This window comes from Mauremys mutica, chromosome 19, assembly GCF_020497125.1.
Source record: "Mauremys mutica isolate MM-2020 ecotype Southern chromosome 19, ASM2049712v1, whole genome shotgun sequence".
In the NCBI taxonomy this organism is placed as follows: Eukaryota; Metazoa; Chordata; order Testudines; family Geoemydidae; genus Mauremys; species Mauremys mutica.
In genome coordinates this window covers 24724399-24742025 of record NC_059090.1, presented here as the reverse complement: position 1 = coordinate 24742025, position 17627 = coordinate 24724399, and the positions used below count along the sequence as shown (strand labels likewise).

The following is a 17627-nucleotide window of genomic DNA, read 5'->3' as shown; positions in this document are numbered from 1 at the left end:
GTGTTGGGCACTTATATTTCTTTCTCTCTCCTGTCTAACAGTTTAAACAAAACTTTAACAGTATGTACTTTATCAAATCTTTTGTCAACCACATTCAAGATGTATCTTCGTGGCCACTGTGTTGTCAATTCTTCATTTACTCTCCAAAACAACTCCGACATCAAAAACTGTATTACTGGAGAGCTCGTTAACTTTTATCCATAAATTAGGGTTCTTCAAAAACCTTAGAAATCGTTTCCTCTTTCACACATAATGACAGTATCAATCATCATTTCACAGGGTCGTATTGGTATGAAATACCTGATTTTTCTAGGCGTCAGGCCAGAATGGTGTGAATGGACCTTAATGTAACAGGATCGGACCCAGGGTGTTTTGTGTAGGTATTAGGCGGCATTTGTTTCTGGTGGCTAGATCCATGTTTTAGTAGGACTGGATCTGAGGAATGTCCCTTCTTGTAAACACATTCTTGTGATCACACAGAAGTGGGTAACATCTGCTCCCTGTATCTGCCTGAAACACGAAACTTGTTTCCTAAAGTGTGACCAAGTAAGCTGGAGGCGGGTTCTTGGATGCAAAAGGGAAGCCATGCATGAGGCAGGCTGGCAGGTCAGCCTTAACCAAGCCTGCCTTTGAGCCTCTACAGTGGTGATTTGTCCAGGATTTCACAGAGACTTGGATTTAGATCTCCGCCCAGGCTCCCGCTGCCTTGGATCATGCAGGGACCTGGTATACTCTGCATGAATCCGCTCTGCAAGCTGCAGACAATGCCACAGAACTACTGCAGCAGGGCCCCAGAGCAGCAGCAACCAAGGCAGGCTTGCTGTCTCTCTGGGCAGGGCACGTACCAGTGGCTGCTTGCAGGGGACTCTGATCTCTGGAAGACAAGACAAATACTTGGTGTCTGTTCCAACACAACAGTTATAAGCAACAAAGAATCCTGTGGCACCTTATAGACTAACAGACGTTTTGCAGCATGAGCTTTCGTGGGTGAATACCCACTTCTTCTTCTCCACTTGCATCTGAAGAAGTGGGTATTCACCCACGAAAGCTCATGCTGCAAAACGTCTGTTAGTCTATAAGGTGCCACAGGATTCTTTGTTGCTTTTACAGATCCAGACTAACACGGCTACCCCTCTGATACTTAACAGTTATAAGGTCACTCATTCACCATTTCATTTCATTCACCGTTGGACATGACACATTTCTTTCGTGCAGGGACTTGTGTGTGTAGAGCAGAGTGATTAGCACAGGAGGGCACAATCCCTGGTTGGGGGTCTCTCAGTGCTACCACAGTACAAATATATATTACTAATACCATTGATTTTTGTAGTTATTTATTTTATTATTATTGTTTTATTCATATAGCAGAATTCCAGGGGGCTCAGAGATGGCTGACTAGAATGACTGAGGCATAGGGAAGCTCTCATTTGAAGAGAGATTGAAATAAATGGAGCTGTTTGCCTTAGCGAGGAGATGCGTAAGGAGACAGAGTAAAGGTACACCTCTACCCCGATATAAGGCTGTCCTCGGGAGCCAAAAAATCTTACCACGTTATAGGTGAAACTGCATTATATCGAACTTGCTTTGATCCTCCGGAGAGCGCAGCCCCTGCCCTCCCCCCACCGGAGCACTGCTTTACCGCGTTATATCCAAATTCGTGTTATATTGGGCCACGTTATATCGGGGTAGAGGTGTATAGAAGATTATGAATGGTCTAGGGAAGGAAGGTAGATTAGAACTTTGAATAAAAAATCCCCAACGGCCAGAGGTGGGACACTAGAGGGGGAGGGCTCTGAGTTACTACAGAGAATTCTTTCCCAGATGGTCTTGCTCACATGCCCAGGGTCACTGATCGCCGATTTGGGATCAGGACGGAATCTTCTCCTGTGTCAGATTAGCAGATTTTTTGCCTTCCTCTGCAGCATGGGGCACAGATCACTTGCAGGCTTAAACTTGTGTAAATGGTTAATTCTTTGTAACTTGAGGACTTTAAACCATGATTTGAGGACTTCAGTAACTCAGCCAGAGGTTAGGAGTCTATTACATGAGTGGGTGGGTGAGGTTCTGTGGCCTGCGGTGTGCAGGAAGTCAGACTAGATGATCATGATGGTCCCATCTGACCTTAAAGTCTACGAGTCTAGGAGAACACAAGAACAAGGGCACATTCAGTGAAACTGAAAAGTAGGAAATTCAAACCTGATAAAGTTAATTATTTTTCACACATTGCACAATTGGTATGTGGAACTCCTTGCCACAAGATATAATTGAGGGCAAGACTGTAGCATGATTCCAAAAAGGGTGGCAGTTTATGCGGCTAACAAGAATATCCAGAGTTGTTATAGTAAATATTAATATATAAACCAGGATGTGGGCAGGGTGATGAAGTAGGAGAGTTTAAGGCATAAACCAGCTTCTGACTGCTGGTAGTTCGGTTACTGGTACTGCAGTACCAGTGTAGGTATTAGGCGGCAGAATCCACACATCAGGGATCAGTACCAGGGACTAGACACATGTAACAAAAAGACCATGCCTGGTCCAAAGAGCTTATAATCAGAGTGTAAAATAAGAACCAATAGGAGGAGACAGACAGACGGGGAGGGAAGCATAAGGCAACAATAAAACAATTACGAACAGCATGCTAAGCAGTGGTCATAGCATATCCGCTCTCCACAAACACCTACTGCAGGGTTCTTGCACCTTCCTCTGAAGCATCAGATGCTGGTCATGGTAGGAAACGGGATACTAGGTGAGCCCCTGAATTCGATTCAGTATTGCAATTCCTTATTGTATGAGTTGTTTAGCATTTGTTAAGCACCGGCACTGTACAAGACACAAATTAAAGCTGATCCCTGCCAAGTTGCTTACAATTTTAAGGCCCTATCCTGGAATCAGAGCCACGCAGTCAGACACGTGCACATGGCCTCCCATTGGCTTCAGGGGGGCCCTACCCATGTGGATCTGGTAGCAGGATTAGGCCCAAAAGACAGACACAGAAAAGACAGGAGGCACTGGGATGTCCAGAGAATTAATAGCCTGGGGTGTTTTTTATGGAAATGAATAATTTCTTGTATGCAAAACTGGAAAAGGGAAGGTCCTTAGGTGGGATCTGGATATTGGCACAGGCCTTGTCCACAGTACACAATTTTGTCGACAAAAGTCAGGTTTCATTGACAAACCGGGGGAGGTGTACACACTGCACTGCTCCTTCTGCCAGCAAAACTCTTCTGCTTGGTTATGTCGCTGTAAATCACCTCCAGAAAGTATCCCACAGTGCCCATCCTGACCGCTCTGGTCAGCAGTTTGAACTCCGCTGTCCTGTACCCAATTACACAGGCATCCACCCCTTCCCTTTTAAAGGCCTGGGAATTTTTGATATTCCACTTGGTTTGCTCAGTGTGGAGAGCTCTCATTGCATCTTCCCAGCTGACTGTGGCAGCTCCACATAGCAAACACTCACCGCTTGGACCACAGCTGAGTTGTTGGATCTGCTGGCACTGTAGGGAAAGGAGGCTGCGCAGTTCAAGCTTCACTTCAGCCATAGGAACTTCCATGCATATGGTCATATTTCTCGTGCCATGTTGGTTAAGGGCTACGAACGGGACACACATCAGTGCTGTGTGAAGAGAAAGGAGCTGAGGCAAGCGTACCAGAAGGCAAGGGAGGCAAACCGTAGCTCTGGTGCTGCACCGAAGACCTGCCACTTCTGTAAGGAGCTGGATGCCATCCTCCATCGCCAAGAGACCCATGGATACTTTGGCAGGGCTGGAGGTGGCGGACAATGGACTCAACCCCAAGGACATAGTCGTGAATGAGGTGGTCGAGTTGGAGGATGATATGGAGCACATGGCAGGGTCGTCTGGTGGTGCGGCAAGTCAGGACCTCTTTTCCACTCCAGAGGAGTCTAGCCAGTCCCAGCATCCATCTAGTGTGTATGATGCAGGAGAGGAGAGCCGTGGTAAGTGATCTTTTTGAGTTGATGCTGCTCGGTTATATGAGGTAGAACTATCCTTTGCTCTGTATGTTCTAGAAGTAGGTGAAGGGATTGTACAAGACTAGCTAACTACAAATCCCGATCAGGAATCATCACAATGGTCATGCAAGGTGGCAAATTAACAAAGCATGACAGAGTGCTGTATAGAAAAACACATTACTGTTTCTCATTGTCAAAATGTTGCCTCAAAGCCTCCCTGATTTGAATAGCCCCCCTCACCCATCATGCCCCTCTAATATCCCTGGTGTCTGGCTGCTCAAATCCAGCAGCAAGGCAATCTGCCTCTGTGATCCACGCTGGGGGAAACTTTTCACCTTTAGCCTCATAAATATTATGGAGCGTGCAGCAGGCTGTGACCACAGGAATATTTTCCTCATTTAGGTCTAACCTGCCATAAAGGCAGCACCAGCACACTTTTAATCTACCAAAGTCACATTCTACAGTCATTCTGCACCTGCTCAGCCTATTGTTGAAGCACTCTTTGCTGCTGTCCAGGTTTTCCATGTAAGGCTTCACAAGCCATGGGAGTAATGGGGTACGCCGGTCTCCTAGAATTACTATGAGTATTTTAACATCCCCCACTGGAATCTTCTGGTCTGGAAAGAAAGTCCCTACTTGGAACTTTCTGTACAGGTCAGTGTTCCTGAAGATGCATGCATCATGTACCTTTCCGGACCATCCCACATTGTTGGTGAAATGCCCACGGTGATCCACAAGTGCCTGCAATACCGTAGAGGTACCCCTTTCTATTGATGTACTCCATCACAAGATGGTCCAGGGCCAAACTTGGAATATGTGTGCTATCTATGGCACCTCCACAGTTAGGAAATCCCATTGCTGCAAAGCCATCCAATATTTCATAGACTCATAAACTTTAAGGTCAGAAGGGACCATTATGATCATCTAGTCTGACCTCCTGCACAATGCAGGCCACAGAATCTCACCCACCCACTCCTGTATCAAACCTGTGTCTGAGCCATTGAAGTCCTCAAATCATGGTTTAAAGACTTCAAGGTGCAGAGAACCTTCCAGCAAGAGACCCGTGCCCCACGCTGCAGAGGAAGGCGAAACCCCCCCCAGGGCATCTGCCAATCTGCCCTGGAGGAAAATTCCTTCCCGACCCCAAATATGGCGATCAGCTAAACCCTGAGCATGTGGGCAAGACTCACCAGCCAGACACCTAGGAAAGAATTCTCTGTAGTAACTCAGATCCCATCCCATCTAACATCCCATCACAAGCCATTGGGCATATTTACCGCTAGTAGTCAAAGATGAATTCATTGCCAAAATTAGGCTATCCCATTATACCATTATTTTACACAATTGCCAAGAGTCACAGTCTTTTGTATCAGAATGCGATTAATAACCTTGCATACTTGTATTAATGCAGCCCCCTGGTCGACTTCCCAACTCCAAACTGATTTGTGTTTGACCGGTAGCAGTCTGGAGTCACCAGCTTCCACACAGCGATCGCCATGCACTTCTCCATCAAGAAGACAGCTCTCATTTTGGTGCCCTTGTGCCGCAGTGCTGGGGCGAGCTCTGCATGCAGTGCCTGGAAGGTGGCTTTCCACATCCAAAAGTTCTGCAGCCACTGCTCGTCATCTAGTCCTGCATAACGATGCGATCCCACCACTCAGTGCTTGTTTCCAGAGCCTTAAAGCTATGGTCCACCAAGTTCAGCTGCTCCAGGAATGCCAAAAGTAATCTGGTGTTGTATGTTTCCGTGGCACACAACAGGTCAGGCAACTCTGATTCCTGTTCAGAGTCTGAGCTCATGATATATTGCATGACCATCCGCAATGTGTTCATAACAGTGACCACAACAGTAAAGCGCACTGCAGGATCCAAGCTTTCAGACGGAGATGGTGGGCGCATATTAAACTGGGACTGTTGAAAAATGCCGCGAAATGCAGTTGGAAACCCATGGAATGATGGGACAAAAAAACTGCATCATGGGACATTGAGCCCACGTGAACCCATGATGTGCTGCGATCCATTCCGCCTTCCCACAACTCCTGGCTGCAGAAGGGGGCGAGGAACACAGTGGGATAGCTACCCCCAGGGCACTGCTCTCTCTGTCGATGCTAGACTACCAACTGTGGACACGCTCCGCCGACAGAAGGAGCATTGTGTGAACACGCACAAGCAATGTAATTATACTGGTTTTCGATCGTCAGCGTATCATGCAAAAGTATCATGGGACTTCTCTGAGTGCCATTAAATATTAATATGATTGATTATCAATGAGCATCTTTAGACTGGTAGACGCTGTCCTGGTCCTGGAAGCGTACACAATGCGATCCTTAACCTCTTGAGTTCAACTCAACAAGGAGACCACACAAAAATCATTCTTACCATAAACAATCCCGAGGTTTGTCTCATTGGCACTTTATCTAATGGCTGCTAAGATATAGAAATAATAGAAGGAGAAAAATGAAACAGGAAAGAGCAGCATTACATTGCTATGGCAACTGGAATTTTCAATCTAAATCCCTTTTTGGAAAAGAGGTTTAATATCCAGAGTTCTGCAAAACGCTTGCCAAACAGATTCATTCATATTGTGTCAGCTACTGTTACCCTCCTAGGCCCCGATCCTGCAACTGGATCCACACAGACCCTTTGTGAGCACACAAATGTGCAAGGATCTGCCCCAATAGGCCAGGGCAATTCTATTGGTCAAACACTGCACCCCAGAATACCCCTGGCTCTGGACAGTCACCGTAGGATTGCTTTCTAAGGGTTTGATCGGTCACCAGTGGGGTTCTGGGGATCACCTCCCCTTTCTCTCTGGACTCTGATCAGTAAAATCACAAGTGATTCCAGAACCTTTGGTGAGGGCCAACGCTGGCTTTGTGGTGGGCATCCCCCTTTCCTGCAGGCTGTACCAATGCCCAACGTCTGCAGTGTCTTTGCTTAGACGTGCTGTTATTTTAAGTGCCATCAGATCAGGGATTATAGAAATTAAATTCTCTTTGCCCAGATTCTGGTCCCCATACTCACCCCAAGGAGCATCCTGCCTAGCGGATAGCCCCACTGAAGGTACCATTCAATTTGAGTAAGAGGATAAGCATCTGGCCCTTTGGCAATCCATTGCAGCTTCTGTCTATGCCATTTTAGGGGAGGGAGACAATGGGTCACATCTCTCCCACTTGTGCCTGGCCAGGAAAGAGATTGCTCCTCTTAGGTTCAAATGTACCCGCATTCCACACACACACATTGTGGGGTGTGAGTGGTTATTGCTGACTCAGGGCACAGAGGTGGTGGGAAACGCAGTACATATTAAAGCAGTGAAGCCCTGGTGTTTGCTGCTCCTTCCTTTGGTTTCTGTGCCCGTCTTAACTGGGTGCAGCCAAAATGGGTTTCGTTTCCTGTGAGAGGCAAGGACAAAGCGCCTGTTTCCTACAGATAGCTCAAATGCTTCTGCAATCCTATCTGACAGCTAGTAACTCTGTATGCAGGAGGGGGGACCCCTAGTGTTTGTGAACCATGGGTCATGGACCAGAGAGACAGTGGTGAGGGTGCAAGGGACAGCTCAGTGGTTTGAGTATTGGCCTGCTAAACCCAGGGTTGTGAGTTCAATCCTTGAGGGGATCTGAGGCAAAATCAGTACTTAGCCCTGCTAGTGAAAGCAGGGGGCTGGACTTGATGACTTTTCAGGATCCCTTCCAGCTCTGTGAGATCGGTATATCTCCAAATGGGGCCACCTCAGGTAACATTGTTTTCTTCAGTACAGTTTCTAACACCTTGTCAAGTCTCATTTTCAGTGCCCTCCCCCCATCCCTTGGGAGGCTAGTCCATAATCTCGGTCTCGGCTACCCTGGGATTAGCCCCGATTTGTGCCATCAGCGTAGCTGCACCAATGCTGAAAGGTAAAGCCACTGTTTGCACCAGCAGGGCTTTCCCCTGCTTGAAACGGAGGTAAACTGCAGTGGTGCAGATTGTGGCTTAGAGCGGCTTCCTCTGTCTGTCCTGGGGTCCGCACCAGGGATGGGTGCAGGTGGCTGGAGATGGGGCAAATGCCCACGAAGGTCAGGCTCTAGAGCTTTCACTGTCAGGAAGCTTTGCCTGCAACCCAGACTCCAGTTTCCTTTGCTGAATTCTACCCCATTGGCAGGGTAGGGGAGGTGCCCACCATGTGGCAGTGGGAAGTGGCCTCCCCATTGCATGAGGCAGCATGTTTACGAGAACAGCAGCATTTCACATCTGCTCTGCCCAGGGGTCAATGACTCCAGGAGGCCGAAGGCAGTGGGATGCTTTACGTCTGCCTGGGGTGGGGAAGGAGGTGGGTTGCTGAGTTGCTACTGCCTCCCATTATCCACACAGCTTTTGGAAAGGACCAGAGGCTGATGAGTGGCAGGCGTGGGTGAGTGGGGAGTAGTCCCATTGAGTAGGGGGAGTGGGCTGTGGGGTGAGCTGTATTGTCATGTTCACTTCACTGGCCTTGCTAACATTCAGCTTCCCAGTGAAGTGAGCTAAAGCTGTGTACGTTAGCTCCCAACAAGGTCCGAAAACATGCAAACAGCTCTTCAAATGAGCCCTTCCAAGAGAGCCAGTTGCCTGTCCTGAGTGCACCTGCACTCCCAAGAGCTTCTTGCTACAGCAGGCTGCAATGGTGGCCCCCAGCTCTCCCCTCGCTAAGCCTCGCACCGGACACCTGCAGTTTCTTTCTGTCACGTGGTTTGAGTGAGAGTTCATAGGTGCCTTCAGGGCACCCCGGCAACAGCCTGTGCCCAGTGCAACCAGCATGGAGTAAACACAGCCTCCCATGGAGCCTCTAGTGCCCCCAGGAAAAAGGGTGAGACATTGGGCTCACCCTGGCAAAGCTGATCCCCCTGAGGGCCCTGTGAGCTTGGTTCACCATGTCACCTCTTGTGCCATGTCCCTAAAGCTATCCTGGCATAAGCCCCTGTCCCAGTTTCCATCTGGAAGAGGGCACTACACACAGGGAATGACTGTGTCCCCAGGGCTCTGCACATTAGACAGTCCTATGTCACACCACACCAGCCCAGCCCACAGGGCCCAGCATAAAAGATGAGAAGGTGGTGCTGGCCAGTAGACAGGTCTTGGAGCCTGGACACCTGGGTTCTCTCCCAGTTCTGGCCCTGAGCTGCTGGGTGACCTTGGGTAAGTCACGTCCTCCCTGTGCCTCAGTCTTTCCTCCTGTAAAACACTTAGAGCTCTGTGCAAGAGAAGAGCTGAGTGTCTCCGCACAACGAGGACACCTGCATGCATGGATATTTGCACCTGCATTGATAGTGTTTGGAGAAAGTCCAGAGAAGAGTAACAAAAATGATTAAAGGTCTAGAAAACATGAGCTATGAGGGAAGATTGAAAAAATTGGATTTGTTCATTCTGGAGAAGAGAAGACTGAGAGGGCACATGAGAACAGTTTCCAAGTACATAAAAGGTTGTTACAAGGAGGAGGGAGAAGAATTGTTCTTGTTAACCTCTGAGGATAAGACAAGAAGCAATGAGCTTAAATTGCAGCAAGGGAGGTTTAGGCTGGACATTAGGAAGAACTTCCTAACTGTCAGGGTGGTTAAGCACTGAAATAAATTGCCTAGGGAGGGTGAGGAATCTCCCTCATTGGGGATCTTTAAGAGCAGGTTAGACAAAAAACCTGTCAGGGACGGTCTAGAATAGATCATACGTGGTCCTGCCTTGAGTGCAGGGGACTGGATTAGAAGACCTCTCAAGGTCTCTTCCAGTCCTATGATCCTATGGAGCTGGTGAGAGGTGAAAGTTCTGCAGAGACTGGGTGGAAGCTACGCAGGGAGGGGGGAACTGATGATCAAGAAGCTGTCAAGTCCTGCCACACGCACAGTGAGTAGCACAGTATCCTTGAGAAGTGGCCTTTGTTATTAAACCAAGTGTTGGCATGGCTGCGAGCTTCCTCCCCATGTCCTCCTTTTACTAGGGCTGTTTGGTTTAAAGAAGATACACTGAGCCTCAGGGAGTACACACCAGGAATGTTAAAGCTGTTGGAGCCGTGGGCACATGCTATGGAAGAGCTCAAGCAGTGCAACATGGTGTGCAGACGCTCTGACATCAGGTTAAGCCAGTTTACGTTGGTTTCGCTTGCACCAGGGTACAGCGGGCCCAGGAAACATCTTTTCTCCCAATGAATAAGGGGAGCAACCAGTTGTTCCCTGAGCATTGCAATGGCTTGTAAGTTTGTCTGTACACATGCAATGTCCTGCACACAGACTGTATGCATAGATCCCACAGCCATGTACTCTAGCAGGGGTTCCACCCTGCTGGGTGGTCATACAGGCAATCAACCCTCCATATAAGCACAGTGCATTTCAAAGCTGCAGCCTGACGCTGTGGGGCAAAAAGGCATTTCCTCCCTACTTGACCTAAATTTGGGATGTTTGTGCCACCCTGGAGGATGTGGGAGAGGCCCACCAGGACTGGGCCCCTCCCGCCAGCTCAGGCAGGCTGGCAATGCATTCCCCCATGCACAGAGAAGTCCTTTCACCTTCCTGGGCTCAAAAGCAGGGGGATTTCTGTAATGCCAGCAGTCCTGCAGAGAATGCAGGAGACAGTCTAGTGTGCTGCCATTTACAGCCAAGGCCAGTTATGTAATGTGCTTTTCTCCTGTTTCCACCTTGTTAGCAGAGGAGATGGCCCCTGAAATGATTCCACCACTGCACCTGATACTGGTTTGCTGTGCAGGGCAGAGCAGGCATTCCCAGGGTCTTATGACGCTCTACTGGGAAAGCACATTGTTTTCACAGAGCTGGTCTCACACACCAGCCGGAGCCTTTTCTACTCCCTTTCAGACAATGGGTAAGACAGCCTGCTGAGACCCAACTCCCACTAGTGCAAACCTACCTTCAGCTGGGATCCAGAGGAGCCAGTATCTCAAGAATTATTGCAATAGGAATGGTCCTGGGACAGCAGAACCAGCCGGCAGACTGAAGCCCATGCACCACGGCCCCCAGCAGGGAGACCCATGCACCAAGCAGACCCACTCCCTCACAACATCAGTGTGAGGTAAGAATGCCCAGAGCTGTGGACATCAGCATCCCCATCACACGTGCCTGTCTCCAGGGGCTTGGAAAGGTGGCCAGGTCAGTGTGCTCTGGGGTAAAGCTCAGTGGGCTGGGTCCCAGCTCAAAGGGCCCTGGAGAGTTTTAACCAGAGTAAAAAACTAAAAACCAGCTTGAACTGATCAGCTGCGCAGTAGGGCGTAAGTGAGCATCAGCTTCCATGGGAGTCAGACCCATTTATTTCAGGCCCTCAGCCTGGACTTAAGGATTCTGCTAATGAGTTAATTTACATCCAGGGCCCAGACTTGCTTTAGGTGTGGTCTGGTCCTTACATATCACCGCAGCCAAGACCCAAACCAGGACCCTGATGACCTGGAGTCAGCAGCTCCCCAAGGTGAACCATCAGGAATTCTCTCCTGGACCAAGCTGATAAGAATCCCTTGAACTGCTCATGTCTGCAGTCATCTCCCTGGCGAGGCTGCGAGGGTCTGCACGCGGCCAGTCTCAGCTAGAAGCTGCCGCCCCCTTGTCCAAGCTAGCAGAAGCTCTAGGGGGCTGCTCGTGGCTGGAAGCCCCTTGCTGTTTGTCAAGGCAGTTGGAGCTGTGCTCTGCTGGGGGTCACCTCCTTCTGCATGGTGTAGGAGCCATTTTGTATTGGTCATAGCTGCAGATAGCTCTTCGCAGGTCCTGCAAGGGCCTTTCACAAACCGTTCAAGTGAAAGTAACTAACACTTGCCCCAGTTATGGCGCTTAGTGAAAAGCAGCCTTGGCTGACCACGCGGTGCTTGGCAAGCAAACGCTCCTGAAGGAGCCCGGTTGCATAGGCTAGTTTGGTGAAAGAAATGCGTAAAATAGCCAGGAAATAGGACACTTTTGAAAAATGGCTCCTTCTCCTTCTGACTGTGACCCCAGTGGGAAGTATGTTCAACCCCCACTCTGTGACTGGCTCCGTCTCGCACCCTCTATGTTGTCGCCCAGAGCCCCACACCACGCCGGAGGGTGGGGCCACAGAGCTGACGTGTTCGCTGGCTGGGAATGAAGGATTTACCCTGGCAGATGGCCTGCATGCTGCCCCACCCACGCGCGCTGATGCTGGCCACTGCCCTAGAGGGGAGCCTGTAAAGTGCTGCCCGTCAAAGCATCACAGAAATCAAATCCCAAGAGGAAAAGGCTTGCAGTGAAAACACTCCATCTTAGCTGGTGACACAAACCGGGAGGGGGCTTGGTCTGCCCCACATCTTGCCCTTCTGTGTCCCTCTCTCCTGCTGCACTCTCCCTGTCTCTCTCTGCCATGGTTCAGCATTTCTCGTTCCTAAATCCCGCTTCGCTGGTTAACAGGCAGACCTTTCCCCTGGGTTTACCCGGCTCCTCTGACCATGCCAATGCGCGTGCTCCAGCTGATGTCCCGGCTACCTTTCAGAAGGAGGCTGACCTGCGAGCTATTCTTAGCTGTGCTGTAAAATCATGGCGCTATTTTGATCCCATCTCTGTCCTGTAAGCTGCAGGCTGCTGACAGGCTCTGCACCACCATGTGTGACGAACACCTTAGTTGTGAACAAGGCTGGATTGTGACCTTGTACCTGGGCTTGTCTGCCTTGCCCAGGGCTACAGGCTGTCCACACCAGGATCTCGTTTATGGGCATTTCAGGAATGAGCACCACACGGCTTGGGAATGACAGAAGCTGGCCGGGGCTCCTGCCATGCTGTCCTTTGGGCTGCGCCGCTTCTGGGACTGCAGAGGGTGCTGCGGATCCACTGGCCCCAGCATGCACCTAACTTGCCAGCCTATGAGGCACAGGCCCACTTACAAAAGGCATTGGGAGAGATTTGCACAGCTGAGTTTGCCTCAGGCCAGCTGGTGTTCGGGGTGGGTGAGTGCATGCTGAGAGAAGGCTGTTACATGGAACTCTGTGCAGGATGGGAGAGGGGGGCCTTGCACATAAGCTCATGCTGGTCTGATGGAGCTCTGGTGCCTGGGAGATCCAGCAGGAAGTATGCCGGGCAGAGGGGCGGCTGGCCTGAACACTTGTTCTCTCTGAAGGAGGAAGCCTGGTGGGGCTGTGCAGCAAATGTGGAGCATGAGCAATCTGAGTGGGAGTCGGGGGGGAGGGGAGAAGCAAGTGGAACTGTGTTTAGCAGAACGGGAAGCCAGGAGGATAGGGGAGATGAGCTGGCTGAACGGGGAGCAAAGGAACCCCCTGAATCAGTGAGAGTGAGTGAGTCAGATGAGAGGGGAAGAAGAGTGAGGCAGGGAGTGCGGGTCACCCCAAACAGCTGCCCCTCCAATAAGCCCAGGAGGGCCCCATCTCACCTTTGCTGTTTGCAGGGGACCCTATAGCCACTCCACTTTATATGGCAGGGGTAGGCAACCTACGGTGGCACAGAAGGTGATTTTCAGTGGCACTCACACTGCCCAGGTCCTGGCCACTGGTTTGGGGGGCTCTGCATTTTAATTTAATTTTAAGTGAAGCTTCTTAAACATTTAAAAACCTTAGTTACTTTACAGACAACAATAGTTTAGTTATATATTATAGACAAAGAAAGAGACCTTCTAAAAACGTTAAAATGTATGACTGGCTCGCAGAACCTTAAATTAGAGTGAATAAACGAAGACTGGGCACAGCACTTCTGAAAGGTTGCCGACCCCTGTTATATGGGGTTAGGTAGCCCCCTCCCCACAGCTTCAAGGTGACTAGAGGCCTTGCATCTACAAGGCTGTTTAGGTGACTGTCCCCTGCCCCCCACCACTAGGATTTCTGGGGGACAGAATGAAGACCTCAGAGGGGAGCAGGAGCATGGAAAACTCTTCCCCTCTCACTGGAGCTGCTCAGGCCAGGAGCATCTTATATTCTCTAGCCCGCAGGCAGCGGGGAGCCTGCAGAGGGTGTTAAGGATCATGAAACACCTCTAGCTCTAGTCCTATTTACAGCTGCAGTGGGGGGTTTGCTTGCCGACCCTTGCTGCCCTCTTCCTGAATCTAAAGTGAGGTGGGACCTACAGGGCTTGTTGGGAGGCTGGGGAGAGCTGAATGGACCCACAAGGCTGAGACTTTCCCTTCAAAGTGGGACTCGGCCTAGAGCAGGGGTCTCAAACTCAAATGACCCCGAGGGCCGCATGAGGACTAGTGCATTGGCCCGAGGGCCGCATCACTGACACGCCCCCTTGCTGCCCCTGGCCCCACCCCCAATCCACCCCTTCCATGAGGCCCCGCCCCTGCCCTGTCTCTTCTCCACCTCCTCCCCTAAGCGCGCGCAGTTTTAATAAATATATACACTCAGTAATGCACCTCACTCAAAGGACAAAACACGCACTTAGATTTACTGCCTAAGGCTCTGGGAGGGAGTTTGGGTGGGGGAGGGGGTCTGGATGCAGGCTCTGTGCTCGATGCAGGCTCCAGGCTGCGGCAGGGGGTGGGGGTGCAGGCTTTGGGACGGAGTTTGGGGATAGGAGGGAGTGCAGGGGTGAGGGCTGTGGGGCTGAGGGCGAGGGGTACATGATGCAGGAGGGGGCTCAGGGCTAGGGAAGAGGGTTGGGCTGTGGGGTGAGGGCTGTGGATGAAGGGTTCATGATGCGAGGGGGCTCAGGGCTAGGGAAGAGGGTTGGGCTGTGGGGTGAGGGCTGTGGATTAGGGGTTCATGATGCGAGGGGGCTCAGGGCTAGGGAAGAGGGTTGGGCTGTGGGGTGAGGGCTGTGGATGAGGGGTTCATGATGCGAGGAGGCTCAGGGCTAGGGAAGAGGGTTGGGCTGTGGGGTGAGGGCTGTGGATGAGGGGTTCATGATGCGAGGGGGCTCAGGGCTAGGGAAGAGGTTTGGAGTGTGGGGTGAGGGCTGTGGATGAGGGGTTCATGATGTGGGGGCGCTCAGGGCTGGGGCAGAGGATTAGGGTGCGGGGGGATGAGGGGTTCATGATGTGGGGGCGCTCAGGGCTGGGGCAGAGGATTAGGGTGTGGGGGGATGAGGGCTCTGGCTGGGGCTGAGGATTAGGGTGCAGGGGGATGAGGGGTTCATGATGTGGGGGTGCTCAGGGCTGGGGCTGAGGATTAGGGTGCGGGGGGAATGAGGGCTCTGGCTGGGGCTGAGGGTTTGGGGTTGGAGAGGCTCAGGGTAAGGGAAGCCTGCCTTGCCAGTACTGGCGGAGGGCAGGCACTAGGACCCTGCACCCTAATCCTCAGCCCCAGCCAGAGCCCTCATCCCCCCACACCCTAATCCTCTGCCCCAGCCCTGAGCGCCCCCACATCATGAACCCCTCATCCCCCCGCACCCTAATCCTCTGCCCCAGCCCTGAGCGCTTCCCTTCCCCCCCCCCCCAGCCCGGCCCCGGCGGGTCCCGCTTCCCTCCCCCACCCCCGGCCCCGGCGGGTCCCGCTTTCCCCCCCCCCCTTACCCGAGCGCGTCTCCGGCGGTCCCGCTCAGAGCCGCGTGGTGAGGGGGCGGGGCTGTGAGCTCCACGCCGAGCGCAGCGCTCAGCCCAGAGCTCCCAGCCCCGCCCCCTCCCCACGCGGCTCGGATCGGGGCGGGGCTCAGGCGCTCGGACGGAGACTCGGCGCTCTATGCGCCGAGGCTCCAGGAGAGGGGCGGAGGCGGGAGCCTCCGCTTTTCTCTTGGGGGCCCCTGCGGAGCTCCCCTGGGGAGCTCCGCGGGCCGCAGGGAAGAGCTCCGCGGGCCGCATGCGGCCCGCGGGCCGCATGTTTGAGACCCCTGGCCTAGAGCAACGTGGAGCTGTTGGTCCACTCCTGTCCCCCTGTGAAGTAAGCTGCAGGGCTCAGACTAAAAGCCCCATGAGGAAGCAGGCCCCAAAGGGGAGTCGTTCCAGCTCTGGTTGTGGGTCAGATTCCTGTTGTCCTGACCTGATTGCTCCTGCAGAGCTCCTGCCCTCTGGACTTTCCCACAAAAGCTTGCTGCTGCCCCTACTCCATGCTCCTCACAAGCTGCATTTCCATAGTGTTGTGCTTCAGAAACTCCAGCACAGCACCACTTGTACGTTGCCCGGGCGGGTTGTGAGTAACGGTACCCTGTCAGCTGTCCAGATGGTGCCTGTGCCCTGCCCATCTGTATCTCCAACTCTCCTGGCACCATGTCATGCTTGCTCCGCACAGCACTGTGACATGGCTCATCTAAGCAACACAGCATCTGACACAGCTTTGGGGGTGATGTCAGTGGGCATTAAGCACTAGGTCGGGGCTGGGGCTCGAGGGGCCCTTTGGGTATAAAGCAAATTTTCAGGAAAAAAATGGTTTGGATAGAAGCTGGTCCTCACCAAAGCCCTAATGGCAGGGCAGGTGCCCATTCCATTAGCAGCACCTGCCTCCTGAACACTAGAATCAGCAACGTAAGGCTGGAAGGGACCTCGGGAGGTCCGGTAGTCCAGCCCCCTGCGCTGAGCCTGGACCAAGTAACCCTCGACCAGCCCTGACCCGTGTTTGTCCAACATGTTCTTAAAAACTTCCAGTGACGGGGATTCCACAACCTCCCTTGGAAGCCTGTTCCAGAGCTTCACTACCTTGAGAGTTAGAAAGTATTTTCCTAATATCACAAAAACAATGAGGAGTCCTGTGGCACCTTAAAGACTAACAGATTTATTTGGACATAAGCTTTTGTGGGTAAAAAAACACTTCTTCAGATGCATGAAGTGAAAATTACAGATACAGACATAAATAGATATTGGCACATGAAGAGAAGGGAGTTACTTTGCAAGTGTAAATGCATCCGATTAAGTGGGTATTCACCCACGAAAGCTCATGCTCCAATACGTCTGTTAGTTTATAAGGTGCCACAGGACTCTTCGCTGCTTTTACAGATCCAGACTAACATGGCTACCCCTCTGATACTTGACACCTTACAAGTGGAGAACCAATGCTGAAGGCCAATTTAGTCAGGGTGGATGTGGTCTACTCCCAATTCTTCTTGCATCCGAAGAAGTGGGTATTCACCCACGAAAGCTCATGCTGCAAAAACATCTGTTAGTCTATAAGGTGCCACAGGATTCTTTGCTGCTAATAATTGATGAGGAGGTGTCAATACCAAGAGAGGTAGAATTGCTTTTGTAGTGAGCCAGCCACTCCCAGTCCCTATTCAAGCCCAAATGAATGGTGTTAAGTTTGCAAATGAATTGTAGCTCAGCAGTTTCTCTTTGAAGTCTGTTTTTGAAGTTTTTTTGTTGTAGGATGGCTACATTTAAATCTGTTATTGAGTGTCCAGGGAGACTGAAGTGTTCTACTGGCTTTTGTATGTTACCGTGCCTGATTTGTGGCTATTTCTTATAAACCTATTATCCTCTAGGTGCTTACAAGCTGATTGTTTAATAATTTGTTCCAGTATCTTTCCAGGTATCACTTAGTTTGAGGCTCGGGAGGGTTTTATATGCTCAGTTTTACTGGGTCTGTTTCCTAGTGAATCAGCCCTCTTGGTAGCCAGGGAAGGCTCAGGTAACAGTATGAGCAGGTGTTGTTCCTGTCCTGCTCTCTCCTGTCCTGTAGAGCCCAGACTCCCCCCGCCTGGAGGTTTGTTTGAATAAACACAGATATAAACAAGAAGTTCAGCTCAGACTTTCTGCCCAGACTCGGTTGGTCAGACAGGTCCTCCCTCAGGAATGCTCAGCCCATGTCCTGGAGATCTTGTTTCTAAGACAGCCACTCCCA

The 17627-nt window shown here is 51.2% G+C and overlaps 1 protein-coding gene across 1 annotated transcript in view; it reads left to right on the top strand.

Annotated features, from left to right (window-relative positions):
- Positions 1 to 17627, top strand: part of TAOK1 (TAO kinase 1) — a 143024-nt gene that overhangs the window by 8578 nt on the left and 116819 nt on the right. The window lies entirely within an intron of this gene.